The 12770-nt window shown below is 43.1% G+C and overlaps 1 protein-coding gene across 5 annotated transcripts in view; it reads left to right on the top strand.

Moving 5' to 3' along the window:
• The first annotated feature begins 5171 nt into the window (after positions 1–5171).
• The window catches only part of Lclat1 (lysocardiolipin acyltransferase 1), a 135149-nt gene continuing 127550 nt past the window's right edge, over positions 5172–12770 (top strand). The window contains exon 1 of one of the 5 annotated variants that reach the window (XM_031357818.1): positions 5172–5316. The gene's annotated coding sequence lies outside the window, so the exon portion shown is untranslated. Of the gene's footprint in view, positions 5349–5632; positions 5680–12770 lie in introns of those variants that run through there. The other 4 variants (XM_031357815.1, XM_031357814.1, XM_031357820.1 and 1 more) reach the window with 4 other exon arrangements.

Genomic DNA, 12770 nt, shown 5'->3' with positions numbered 1-12770 from the left:
CAGCTGGGGCTATACAGAGAAACTCTGTCTCGGAAAAAAAAAAAACCAAAAAAACCCCAAAACATCCCATTTCAAATGCTGTTTGAACCAGGAAGGCTATGGGCTGCAGGAGTGGCTGCTTTAGGCCTTCAGTTAAGTGTCCGTGGCCTTTACTAGCTCTGTGTGTTCCTTCTACTCCTTACCACTGGAGAGAGTTGTTTTTAATCTTGTTGGCAATAACTTACTGAGCACATTTTCTACCTTATTACTATCACATTTGGCAGAAGGAAGAGGAGGAGGAGGAGAAGGAGGAAGAGGAGGAGGAGGAGAAGGAGGAAGAGGAGGAGGGGGAGGAAGAGGAGGAGGAGGAGCAGCAGCAGCAGCAACAGCAGCGGTAGCAATTATGTGGCAATATAGGTATACAATAGTAACAAAAAACAATAAGAACTAGAATGTGGGGTTTACTATTTGTGATCCTATTTCCCAGAGCATTGTAGAGAGTGGTGTCCTATTAAATGTGCCTATTAAATCAAAGTCTCATGAGGTGGAGCTATTTATCAGCTGTATATTGTATTGTAGGAAATCAAGAAAGATCTAGAAACTGCAGAGAAATTACCCTCCTGGGTAGTAGAGTGGATTAATACCATCCTATAGACTTTTGGGTACCTTTTTATTTCCTACCTCAAAATTAAAAAGGCAAGACATGTACCTAGATAAAATTGTAACTGTAGAATAGGGAATATGGACACACAAGTTTGCTGGTATTGATTCCTCTACCCAGGAGCAACGGTTGCAGGAGATTCTCTTGTGTCTTCGCAGAGATTGCCAGGCATGCACAGTCATCTACAGGTTCCTTTAAGAAGCTGGTACTGACTTAGTGTTCCTAGTGCAGTGGATGTTGTCAGGGTTCTTCCTATCACCATCCTCCTGATGCTCTGAGCTCTGGTGGCTAATGGATCCCAGTTGCTCCTCTTCTCCAGAGGATGTCCTTTGGAAGAGTGTGGGCTGCCTTGCTGCGCTGGTTCTGTAGCGCATCCTCAAGTTACCCGTTCTTGATGACTGATCAATACAGGAATATAAGACAAGGGAATCAACTCCTTTGCCTCTAGGCTGAGTAAGCATTGGAAGTAATTCCTGCTGAAACTTGTTTCCAGCTGAGACCTTGTTGTTGCTTTCCTCTCTCATCTCCATACTGTTTGTTTCAACCCGGCTTCTTCTCTTGAGAGCGAGAGTCTTGTAAGCTGATCTCTGCTTCAGCCCCCATTTCTAGGAAGCCATCAGCAGGAGGCAGTCCTAGAAAGTCAACTAAAGATGGAATTCTCAAGGGGACCCAACAAATGAGGACAAGTCCCATTGCTAGGCCACCGATCCCACAGCTACTTACTGGAGTATTAACAGTACCTGGTCTAACATGGCAGATGACTGTGCTGAGCAAGGGAAGGGTGCAGGAGAAGAAGTGCGTTAGCTGCAAAGTCTTTGGTGACTGACAGGTTTGAAGAAAATACTGTAACGACTTGGAGATGGGTGACTACTATTAAGCAAGCAACAACTTGGAGTTGGAAGACATGTTCAGCAGATTTTTAAAAGACTTTCAACACTTGCATCCTAATCGAAGACTAGGTGCAGCTCCAGAAATTTAAGAGCTAGCTAGATTGTCATCTTGGATATATTGTAAGAATTGAGCAAATAGGGACACCTCATAAAAATACCAAGGAGCAAGGAATGTCCATTAAGCCTAGAGACAGAGCTTTAGAAGGGTTTACCAAGCAAACATTAGTCCCTAGGAGATGCCCTAATTGTGGGAGTAATGCCTGGTTCCAGGAAACGTCCCCAGTAAGGGGTGGATCCCCCCTACCACTCCTACATGCAATTGGTATCTCCTCCTCACCTGGGGCACAGAGATCTATGAAAACAAAAGACAATGGGCTCCACCAATGAGAGATAACCAACTCATGCTGTAAACCTATGTACTGAAAGGTATAAAAAGTGTGTGCTTTTGTTCCTGGGGGTAGCCTTTGCTCGAATGCAGGACCACCCCAGTATACTGGTTCAATAAAAACCTCATGCAAATTGCAGCGATCTCCCTCCCTGATTCTTCCAGAGTGGGGCACCCACGCTGAATTTAACAATATTTCAATGCCAAAGTTGGGGTCCTGACACAGAAACAGCAGAACCTTGAGCTTTGGACTGAGGCTTTCTTGAGAACTTAGAACCCTCAGATTCAAGCAGGCCTCTTTGATTTTGTTGCAAGATACAGGGTCTTACTTGGGTCTGTGTAACAAATCTCATCTTGACTTGACAATCGAGGAGGGAAATTAGTGCCCCATCTCCCAAGGTCCAAGCTCTGTGAGCCAACTCTAATCTACTTCTGGGATGACTCTTAAAATCCAGGGAAAGCAAATGACCACATTGAAAGAGAGATCCCAGAGTTCTCATGGTACAATGTGGAAGTAGGAATGAAAACAAAACATTAGAGAAGCTTCAAATGGATTGGCCAACTGACTAGAAACGTTTCTGGCTCCCTCTGCCCCTCAGCAAGAGCCTGGATGACACTGCTCATCACCCTGAGGCTCAAGGCTCTGCCAGAGAGTAACAGTATCACTGAGAGGCTCAGAGGTGTTTGTCTTCTAAAAGCAGGACTTGTCTAATGGGGCTGTTGTTATAATAGTAGCATTGGGGAATGGAAGAGGCCAGAAGAGCTGAGACAGTTCTGAGAAGCAGCGACAATCTATTTACCATAATGTATAGCAAGGTTGAAGTGGCAGCCAGGGATCTTGACCTGACCTTATGAAGATGGCTGATGGAACATAGCATTTTTCTCTTTAGGCAGGAGGTATGTGGGCAGACGATAAGGGTACTGTATAATATATAGCCTCAGCTAATGAGTGATAAGTGAAAGAGTGGGATCAGACATCACCTCCAGTGGAAAATTCTAATCTGCTCAATTTCAAGACCTGAGCCGATTCTTAGGCTGCAAGGACTGAAGGAGAGACTGCTGTATATAAGGACCCATGTTTATAAAGTGTCTTACAATTATATATATGTGTGCATGTGCGCGTGCCCTCCCCAACCCCCCAATGGAGTTTCTTCATGTAGCCCTGGCTGTCCTGGAATTCTCTCTATAGATCAGGCTGGCTTTGAACTCACAGAGATTTGCCTGCTTTTGCCTCTCCAGTTCTGGGATTAAAGTAGTGAGCCACCACTGCCTAGCTTTTTTGTTTGTTTGTTTGTTTTAAATAACCACAGACTGGGGAAAGAAAAGTACTCTGATTTTTTTTTTTTCTTGAGAAATGTTGATTAAAGGATCTAAGTTGATGAGGCTATCCTGGAGTCCCAGGTGTCCACCTTCCTTCATTACTCTCCTTTAATTTAGAACAAAAGAGGAATCTCCAGTAGAGGGAAGGCTATGTATAGACTCTTCAAGTCCTCAGAGAAGTCACAGAAGTGCATTCTTGTGAGGTTCTGGGGGACTGCCATGTTTAGTTTAAAACAATGACAAGCCTTAAAAAAAAAAAAAAAAACCTAAGATTTTCCAGAACTCTTGAGATACAAACATGAGGTCCATTCAACGTCATAGGGATAACTGCATTTTTGTACTGGTGTTTTTCCTTTGTTGTAGTTTTTGTTTTCTAATACAATTGTGGCACATCTCAAATACTTAAATATTGAATAAAAGTAAAGGAGATGTAATGCTGATTCTCTGCGGGAAGTCATCTTGCATTTCTTTTTTTTTAAAATTTAGAGTCTTGGGCTGGAGAGATGGCTCAGCGGTTAAGAGCACTGACTGCTCTTCTGAAGGTCCTGAGTTCAAATCCCAGCAACTACGTGGTGGCTCACAATGATCTGTAATGAGATCTGAGGCCCTCTTCTGGTGTGTCTGAAGACAGCGACAGTGTACTTACATGTAATAATAAATAAATCTTAAAAAAAAAAAATTTAGTCTTGCCGAGGCAGTCTCCTGGCTCGGTTATAGGGACTGCTGGGGTTATTGGCATGTACCACACAAGGCTGAATTTAAAAAATTAATTTCTCTATTTCATGTTAAATAGATTAAATGAATAAACTTAAACATGAAGAGCTGTTGAAAGGCTCTGTGGGCTATGTGTGGACATTTATTACTTTTAAAGATTTCTATTATTTGTTAAAATTCATCAAGAAGTTATTGTGCAGGAGAAATGCAAAGAGGTTAAATTAACCAGTCTCTATCATCCATGTGCTCAGTTTGGTAGGTTTAGAGTTAGATCCAACACTGTAGAAAGGCACAAAGACCTTTCAAGAAGAGTGTCCTAACAAAAAACCAAAAACAACAGCAACAAAAAAACCGATTGGGCCATCCAGAAGAGGAAAAGGTAAGAGTTGAATGAGCAAACACTGTTGAATTTAGCAACAGTTCTGCACCACAGAATGTGGATTTACTCTTTGACTTGAGGCAAGAAAATAACGCTTGTAGCCGGGCAGTGGTGGCTCACGCCTTTAATCCCAGCACTTGGGAGGCAGAGGCAGGTGGATTTCTGAGTTCGAGGCCAGCCTGGTCTACAGAGTGAGTTCCAGGACTGCCATGGCTACACAGAGAAACCCTGTCTCGAAAAACCAAAAAAAAAAAAAAAAAAAAAAAAAAAAAAAAAAGACGTGTAAATTTGTGTTGCTATGTTTTCCATCATTCAACCTCAGGGTTTGAATGAAGGTGCGTTTAGTTTTACACCATCATCAGGACCCGGGTTCTAGAACTGGCTGCTTGATAATTTGCTCTTTATATGGGGCAAGAAAGTAAGAGTTGTAAATGATTGCCTCAGATTCGTTTTCCATGAGGTAACCTCAAGACGTTGAAGGTTGTCTTGAGTTTTGTGCCAGCAGAAACTCAGGTTCCAGAACTGGCTGGATGCTAATTTGCTCTTTGATTCCTGGCATAAACGTTAGGCTTGCAAATGATTTGCCAGCCCCTACGCAGCTATTAGCTTCCCCGGAGACCTCCGCTGAGTTCTAATTTTTGGTTTCTGGTTCCTCTACCCTACCAGCTTTGGCAGGCATCTGCAGCTCGCCAGACTGATCTGGGGCGCGTCTCCTTTAAAGAAGCTTAGATGACGCCCGGGGTCTCTTCGGGCTGAGGAGCAGGGGCGGAGCGCCCGGCTCAAGGGCTTCCCACGCCGCCGGAGACGCCTTGCGTCACGGCGCCAGTAGCCAATCAGGGTGGGGCCTGGAGGGACGCATTACTAAGGCGACGGGCTCGACGCCTCCCCGCTTCGGGATGAATTAGCGGCGGGTTCTTCGCACAGGTTGTGACCCCCGTGGAGTCGCTGTCTCGCCCCAGTGTCCCCGCGACGTCGCGCGTTTTCCCCGGTGTGTCCCAGGTGCGCGGCCCGCAGTGTCAGGTGTGGGCTTCGGCGCGGGGAACATGGCGGCGGCCAAGGGATTTTTTTTTTCCCCGAGTGGGCGGATAGGGTGCTGCCTCCGAGCAGAGGCCTCCTCGGGTGGGCCCTGGGGGACGGTCACTCGCGGGAATTGGGTGGAGGGCTAGGGCGAACGACTCTAGGGAGGCCAAGGCCTCCGGAGCTGATCAGGCTGCGGGGGCGAGGAGCGTCGGGTGCCCCGTCTGTGCTCACTGATAGCCACCTTCCTGTCCACACCACAGAAGCTTGGCGGAACCCAGAAGCTGCCCGGTCCCCAGACACCGCTTAAGGTGTGCCAGGGGCCAGATTCCAGGTACACAAGGCTTCCCAGGGGTCGCCACGTGAAAAGCCCACAAGAGAGTTTTTCAGGGTTCAAGCTGTTTGTGTCTTGCAGGTGATAGAGGTGTGCTCTAGGTTTAGGTGGTAGTGCCACAGAAGGAAAGATAGGCCACATTGAAGGCTGGCTTCCTTTTTATTGGCATTCGCTCTTGCTAAGGGCTGGCCTCTCAATTCATGGTCCTTGCCTCTGCCCTGGTATTGGTGCGATAACAGGCGAGCTTTACCACGCCCACCTGGCAGGATTGTTCTTTCAGGTTGTATCTTAACATCGAAGATTATGTTTGACCAGAAGCAATAAAGACAAGACTTGAGGTGTTTGTGGTTGTGGAGCTGTTTTGTTACCTGCATCTTGCCTGAAGGCTTAGTCGCCTCTGATTGGATGTAGACCAAGCTTGGGTTTTACATTCATTGAAGTCCAAGAGAAGTATTGAAAAATAAATCGGTGAAGGCATTACCAAGATAAAATGCTTCCTATTCATATCCATCGGTATTTCCGCAAAGAAACACCCTGTCATAAATAGTTTAAAGAGTGGATGAACTACTTTTAAAAATACTATTTTGATGAAAGACTTTGGAAAATTCGTGTATTTAAAAAAATACTTGTATTTGTGTATGTGAGGCTGCATGAGTTTATATTCACCACACAATGTGGTGCTGGAGTTTCAGATGATTTTTTGAGTCGTCTAATGTGGGTGTTGGGAGCCCAATCCTGGTTCCTTAAAAAAGCAGTAAGTGACCTATCACTCCAGGTCTTAGACTTCAGTATTTTTGATTTAATAAAGGAATTGAAAAATCACAGAGCACTTAGCTTTAGTCCTAATAGCTTCTCTCCCAGGGGTGCCCAGTGTATCTTGCACTGTGATTTCCACTTGGCTTTAAGTTGAGCAAATGTTGGGGATCCCTTTTCTCACCAGGTCTAAAGGTTGACTCCTGCAGATGTTAGAGGGACTCTTTCAAACGGAATCTGGGGAATAGGGTCAGCTTGGCCCAGGATTGAGGTTATATGTAGTGGTAACTAGGTTGCTTCTTAAAATGTGGTAATTATGTAACTTCTGGGAGGTGCTTTGTCTCTGAAATAGAAATGACATTCATTGAGGTTTTTCTGTTGGGGGGGGGCAGTTCATATAAAAGTCTTAAAAACAGTGTGGTAAGAATTGACATTGATTAGTTTGTACTCTTCTGCTTGGTGGCGTGTCAAGGGCCTCATAAGTGTCAACTCAGTCACTCAACACCAGTATAAAGTGTGCACTTTAACAAGAAACTGGAGCACATTGACATTTAAGTCATTTGTCCTAAACCATACAGGTGGCATTTCGAGTGCAGCCTGTGGCTCCTGCCCCCTTTCTCTTTCTTTCTTGTACTGGGGATTGAATGCAGGGGCTTGCACATCTAAACAAATACTCTAATCACTGAACTATCCCCAGCTCCTTTTTTTATTTTTAGAGACAGGCATGGTGAAATGGCTATTCCCAGTTGTCAACTTGAATAAACTACAGTCCAGAAATGGAGGGCACACCTGTGATCCAGATCTTCTAGCCAGGCTGGATGACACAGGTTTTGCTGTTGTTTCAAATCATGAGGCATACTGGCTCTGAAAAGCTTTGGTCCAGGCAAAGCTGTACACACCTTTAATCCCAAGAGACAGAGGCAAGCAGATCTCTGAGTTTAAGGCTAGCCTGGCACAGAGCAAGTTCCAAGAAAAGCTTAGGTCCAGGCCATACCTTCTGCTGATGGCCTATATAAGGACAGTGGGAAAAGGAAGAGTTTGTTCTTCTTTGCCTGCTTGCACTTAACTGCCAGCACATCTGTTGGAACCTACTTCTTTTTTTTTTTTTTCCAGACAGGGTTTCTCTGTATAGTCCTGGCTGTCCTGGAACTCACTCTGTAGACCAGGCTGGCCTCGAACTCAGAAATCCACCTGCCTCTGCCTCCCAAGTGCTCGGATTAAAGGCGTGTGCCACCACCGCCCGGCTGGCTGGAACCTACTTTTTTAGGATTACAGCTGAAACACCTTGCCTTGTGGAACTGAGCAACTACTAGAGTTTTTAAACTTCCCATTTACAGCTGGCCATTGTTGGGTTAGTTGGACTGCCAAGTAAGTCATTTCAATAAATTACCTCCATAAGTTCTGTGACTCTAGAGAGCCAGGGTTAGTCTTGAACTCATTATTTAGCTCAGGAAGGTCTTGAACTTGTGGTGTTCTTTTTGCCTCAGGCCTATAAATAGTTGAGTTTACAGTCCTGCACCACAAAGCCTGGCTCCTGTGTTCTTTTATACCTTCACTATATGTATACAGGTATATCATGTGCTAAGGGGAATGTGTGATCTGAGTTTTTAAGGTCTTTTAGTTATATAAACAACTGATTCATTCATTCTTCAGCACCCTTAGATATCTGTGGTAGTGGCTACAATTACTTTGGTTAAGTAGTGTGTTCATTCGACTTTGTTTTTAGGACAGCAATCTCATCTGTAGTGCAGATTAGTCTGGAAATTAATTGGTGATCCATGCTGGCTTCAAACTCTAGGCAGTCCTATACACTCAGTCACTTGAGTGAGTGTTAGGACTATAAGAAAGTGCTGCCCTGTGCAGTTTTGATGTCCAATATTCCTAAGAACTATTTTAAAATATAGAGTTTTTATACCTACCAGGAAACACAAGTCAATAATTTTAGTTTTTATTAAATTCTTTTGTGTATGGTTTGTGGATATGTTGGGGTTTAGGAATCACCACACAAACCACTCAGACTCGTGTCTCAGTTAAGCAGAGTAGTTTATTGAACATACACTCCAAGACTGATCGATCAGGGTCACAGCATAGACTCAGGAGCTAAGTAAGACTGGACTTTGTACATTTTTCAGGGCCAGTTTATAAAGAAAAAAACCACAATGAGCTCATGTGCAGGTACAGGAAAGTGCTGCCCTGTTATTAGCTCTGACTCCAGCTATTTTGGCTGGCTAGATAGAACAGTTCTAAGTCATCTGTATTCTGAATGGTAGAGCTTATGGTTGTGGAATTTCTTAATATTAACAAATTTCAGAATATAACAGGTTATGTGGTGGGCATGACTGTGTTTTTAGTTATGCTATTTTTCTGGTCAGTGACTGGCAGGCGTGAATGAAATGAAATGGCTACAGCTACACTAGGAGCAGGCCTCAACACGTGTGTATGTGTTAAGGGCATGCACATGGAAAGGCTTCATCTTCTGAGGAAGGGTTTCACTGAGCCTGATGCTCACTGATTGACTAGACTGGGTTATTAATCATTGATTGATTGGTTGATTGATTGTTTTCAAGCCCCTGGTGTTTTCTCTTGCCTCTCTGAGCATCCTCTAATTTCTGCTTCCTGGTGCTTGGATCACATACATATGTGTTGCAGGATATTTGATTACATTGTGAACCCAGATATTGTGAACTGTAAAAAGTGGTTTCTAATGTGATATCTTTAGCCTTTGATCCTAGAGCTTTCTGTTTACTGTAAACAAGTACTTGTGGGGTGGGTCAATCCTAGCGCACACCTTTAATCCAAGAGCTAAATAAATGTCCAGAGGCAGAGCAAGTGAACAGCAGACAGGAGTGAACAGAACTCAACAGAAGGAGGGTCTTTGAGTTGAAGGGTATTTAAGACATTGTGGAGAAGGGAAAAAAGTGGAGCAGGAAGGTAATAAGCTGGGTGCCTTCTCTGCCTCTTTGAGCTAGCAGGCTTTTACCACAGCATCTGGCTCCTGAGTCTTCATTTGGTAGTTTGGGATTCTGTTTTAAAATTAACACATGCACATGCTGCCAAACCTTGGGGACTGAGGATCTGAGTTCAGGTCCTCAGGCTCATGTAGCAAGCATTTCACCCACTGTGCCAACTTCTCAACCCTGATTAAATCCTTTGAGAGAATAATTTGATGGATGAATTTTTAAACAAACTGGTTTTAGTACAGTTGATTGTTAAGATAGAATAGTTTTCTCAGTCTTTATAGAAAAAAATGGCAGAAGTGGCTGTGACATTCATTATTTTTATCAGCTCTTTCTGCCTCCTTGGAATGCAGAATTATTTCCTAATCTGATCTTTGGAGTTCAAGGAGAGGCCCAAGTCCAGCCTGAAGACTAGGTGTATGAATAGATTATTAACTTGCAGTGTGCTGAGCACTCAGATATAGTGGTGGGAACAGATACTGTGGGAACATGTGCTGAGATGGGCCTAGCCAAGCTAAACAGAGCATAAGGATGGCCTGCCTGTGAAAGTACATCCTAGGAAACTGGCAAAGCAGGATAAATGAGAATATGCATATCCTTTCAGGGGAGGAACAGGACAAGTAAGGGCCAGGCTGTGAGTTCTCAGCTAAGACTCATTTTATGCTGTGGGCAGTGAGGATTTATCAAGGTTGTTAAGTTGGAAGTCTTAGTTGTTCTTTTCAGTCAACTGGTTTTCCCTTCCTGGGAAGAGGAACCTTAGTTGAGACAATGCCTCCATCAGATTGTTGGTAGGCAAGTCTGTGGGTCATGTTTGATTAATGATTGATGTGGAAGGGCCTAGCCTTTGAGGGGTGGTGCTACCCCTGGACAGATGGTCCAGAGTTGTTTGAAAAAGCAGGCTGAGCAAGCCATAGGAACAAGCCACTAAGCAGCATTCGTGTTTCCTTGGCCTCAATTCTTGTCTCCAGATTCCTGCTTTAAGTTTCTGCCCTGACTTTCAAAAGTGATGTGCTGTGACTTGAAAATTGAAATAAACCCTTTCTTCCCTCATTGCTTTTGGCCATGGTGTTTTATCACAGCAGTAGAAATTCTAACTAAGACATGGAGTAATATGACTCTTTTAGAACTCTCTGTTCTGCTTATTTATTTATTTATTTATTTATTTATTTATTTTTATGTATATGAGTATAATGTTGCTCTCTTTAGACACACCAGGAGAGGGCAACAGATCCCATTACAGATGGTTGTAAGTCTCCATGTGGTTGCTGGGAATTGAACTCAGAACCTTTGGAAGAGCAGTCAGTGCCCTTAACCACTGAGCCATCTCTCCAGGTACTCATTTATTTTTGAGATTTGGTCTCACGCTGCAGCTCAGGCTGGCCTGGAACTTGCTGTGTAGCTGGCTTCAAATACAAGGTTATCCTCCTGCTTCAGTTTATCATGTGCTAGGATTACAGACTAATATGAGGTACTGTGCCTAGTTATGTTCTTAAGAAGTGTCCTTAGTGACAGGATAGAAAGAAGACCAATTGGAAGACTGTTTTATAATGCAGACCTGGTGTATAAGCTGTGCATCAGCGGCTACAGAGCTGAGTTCACATTCCATAAGTTTTGAAATCAGAATAGAATATGAAGTGGATTGGGTGTGAGAGGCAGAGGCAGAGAGGCAGAGAGGCAGAGATCCTCTACAGAACAATTGTATACTTTGTAATTAATGGTTGGGAATTGGAGGTACTGTTGACTAAAAGGAAGAGCTAGCTGGGTTCTTTGTGATAATTTGAAGGGAGTGGAAAGAATCATGTAAGGTATTTTTCTTTTGGGAAAACTAAATACAGCTGGGAGAATGGGTATTAGAATGTTTTTCTTATATGAGGCTTTTCTTGTTATATTGAGACCAGGTGTCATGTAGCTCAGGCTAGTTCTTGATTCTCTATGTAGTTGAAGCTGATCTTGATTCTTGATCCTTTTGCCTTCAGCTCTCAAATGATGGGGTTATAGACACGTACTTGCACCCCCAGTTTATTTCGGATATGTATATATTTGCATAAAAGTGCTTTTAATGTGCAGTTGCTAATGGAATTAGCTGGTTGTAAATGGATTTTGCAAATGTTTAAGACATTAGAATAACTCAGCATTCACAACAATACACATTGCAGGGCAGTGGACTCAGGGTGAAAATGGGAACTTGGTACAGTTGCAGGATTTCATTTAGTTTGAATATGTTGAAGAAGCCTTCAAATCTTAAATACAAATCAGCACTCATAGGTAGATTAACCAGTTTTATTCAAAGGTTTAGAAAGTAGTGACCTTAAAAAAAGCAATGACACCTGCCTTTAATCCCAGCACTTGGGAGACAGAGGCCAGCCTGGTCTACAGAGTGAGCTCCAGGACAGCCAGGACTACACAGAGAAACCCTGTCTCGAAAAACAAAACAAAACAAAAACAAACAAAAAAGCAAAGACCTTAAAAATGATTGTTTGCCTTCAGATTTCTTTAAAATCTCAAGTCACTAAGAATGAAGAGCAAAATAGAGACAGGAAGAAGCTATTTGTAATGAGATACCTTCCAGAATGGCTAAATATGAAGGATGATCCCTGCTGGTGTTGTGGATCCCTGTAGTGATGTAGACCAGCCAGAACTCTTACATTGATAGAGATGTAAAATGGTATTTAAGTCACTTTGACACACTGTGGCTTTGTTCACTCCCACCCGTGATCCAGCTGTTCACTCCTAGCTCTACTCATGAGAAACAGATGCACCTGTTTATTAAAAATCACATAAAAGAATGTTCACGGTATCTTTATTCACAACAACCATAAAGGTACAGCAGCAGAATAGCTTAATAAATTGTGATGTATTTAAAAAATGAAGCATTGCAAAAGCAATAGAAGTGTTTAGCCATCTCATTGGTATCAGGAGGCACACAAGAGTTTGTGCCACATTGAAAAACAAATACAACTGTTTGTGGAGGATAGAAGTCAGAATAGTGATTATTCCAGGTTGTTAATCATAGTGGCAGGGAATGGGCATGTTTTGGAAATACTTGGAAGTTTGGAAATACTTTGTATATTGTAAGTGGGCAAATGGACACGAGAAGATTCTGCTTACTTCAATTTCACATGTCTATTCACCCATTCCCTGCACTGGGGAGCTTTTCACAGTTTGTGTCTCCTAAGGGAGGAAGAGTCATTTTTCTTTGTGATTATGATCATTAGTAGGTTGACCATGTTCTGGTGCATTGCCCCACACCTGTGTGCTCACTGGCAAGAGTAATTGTATCCAGTGTGCTATTTTTTCTTTTTCTTTATTTTTATTTTAAACTTTTATTGCATTATGATGAGAAAAGTTACATGATTTCAATTTATCTGATTTGTTAACATT

Source organism: Mastomys coucha, unplaced genomic scaffold, assembly GCF_008632895.1.
Source record: "Mastomys coucha isolate ucsf_1 unplaced genomic scaffold, UCSF_Mcou_1 pScaffold6, whole genome shotgun sequence".
Lineage (NCBI taxonomy): Eukaryota > Metazoa > Chordata > Mammalia > Rodentia > Muridae > Mastomys > Mastomys coucha.
Note: the sequence above shows the minus strand (reverse complement) of the source record. Positions and strands in the feature narration are given on the sequence as shown.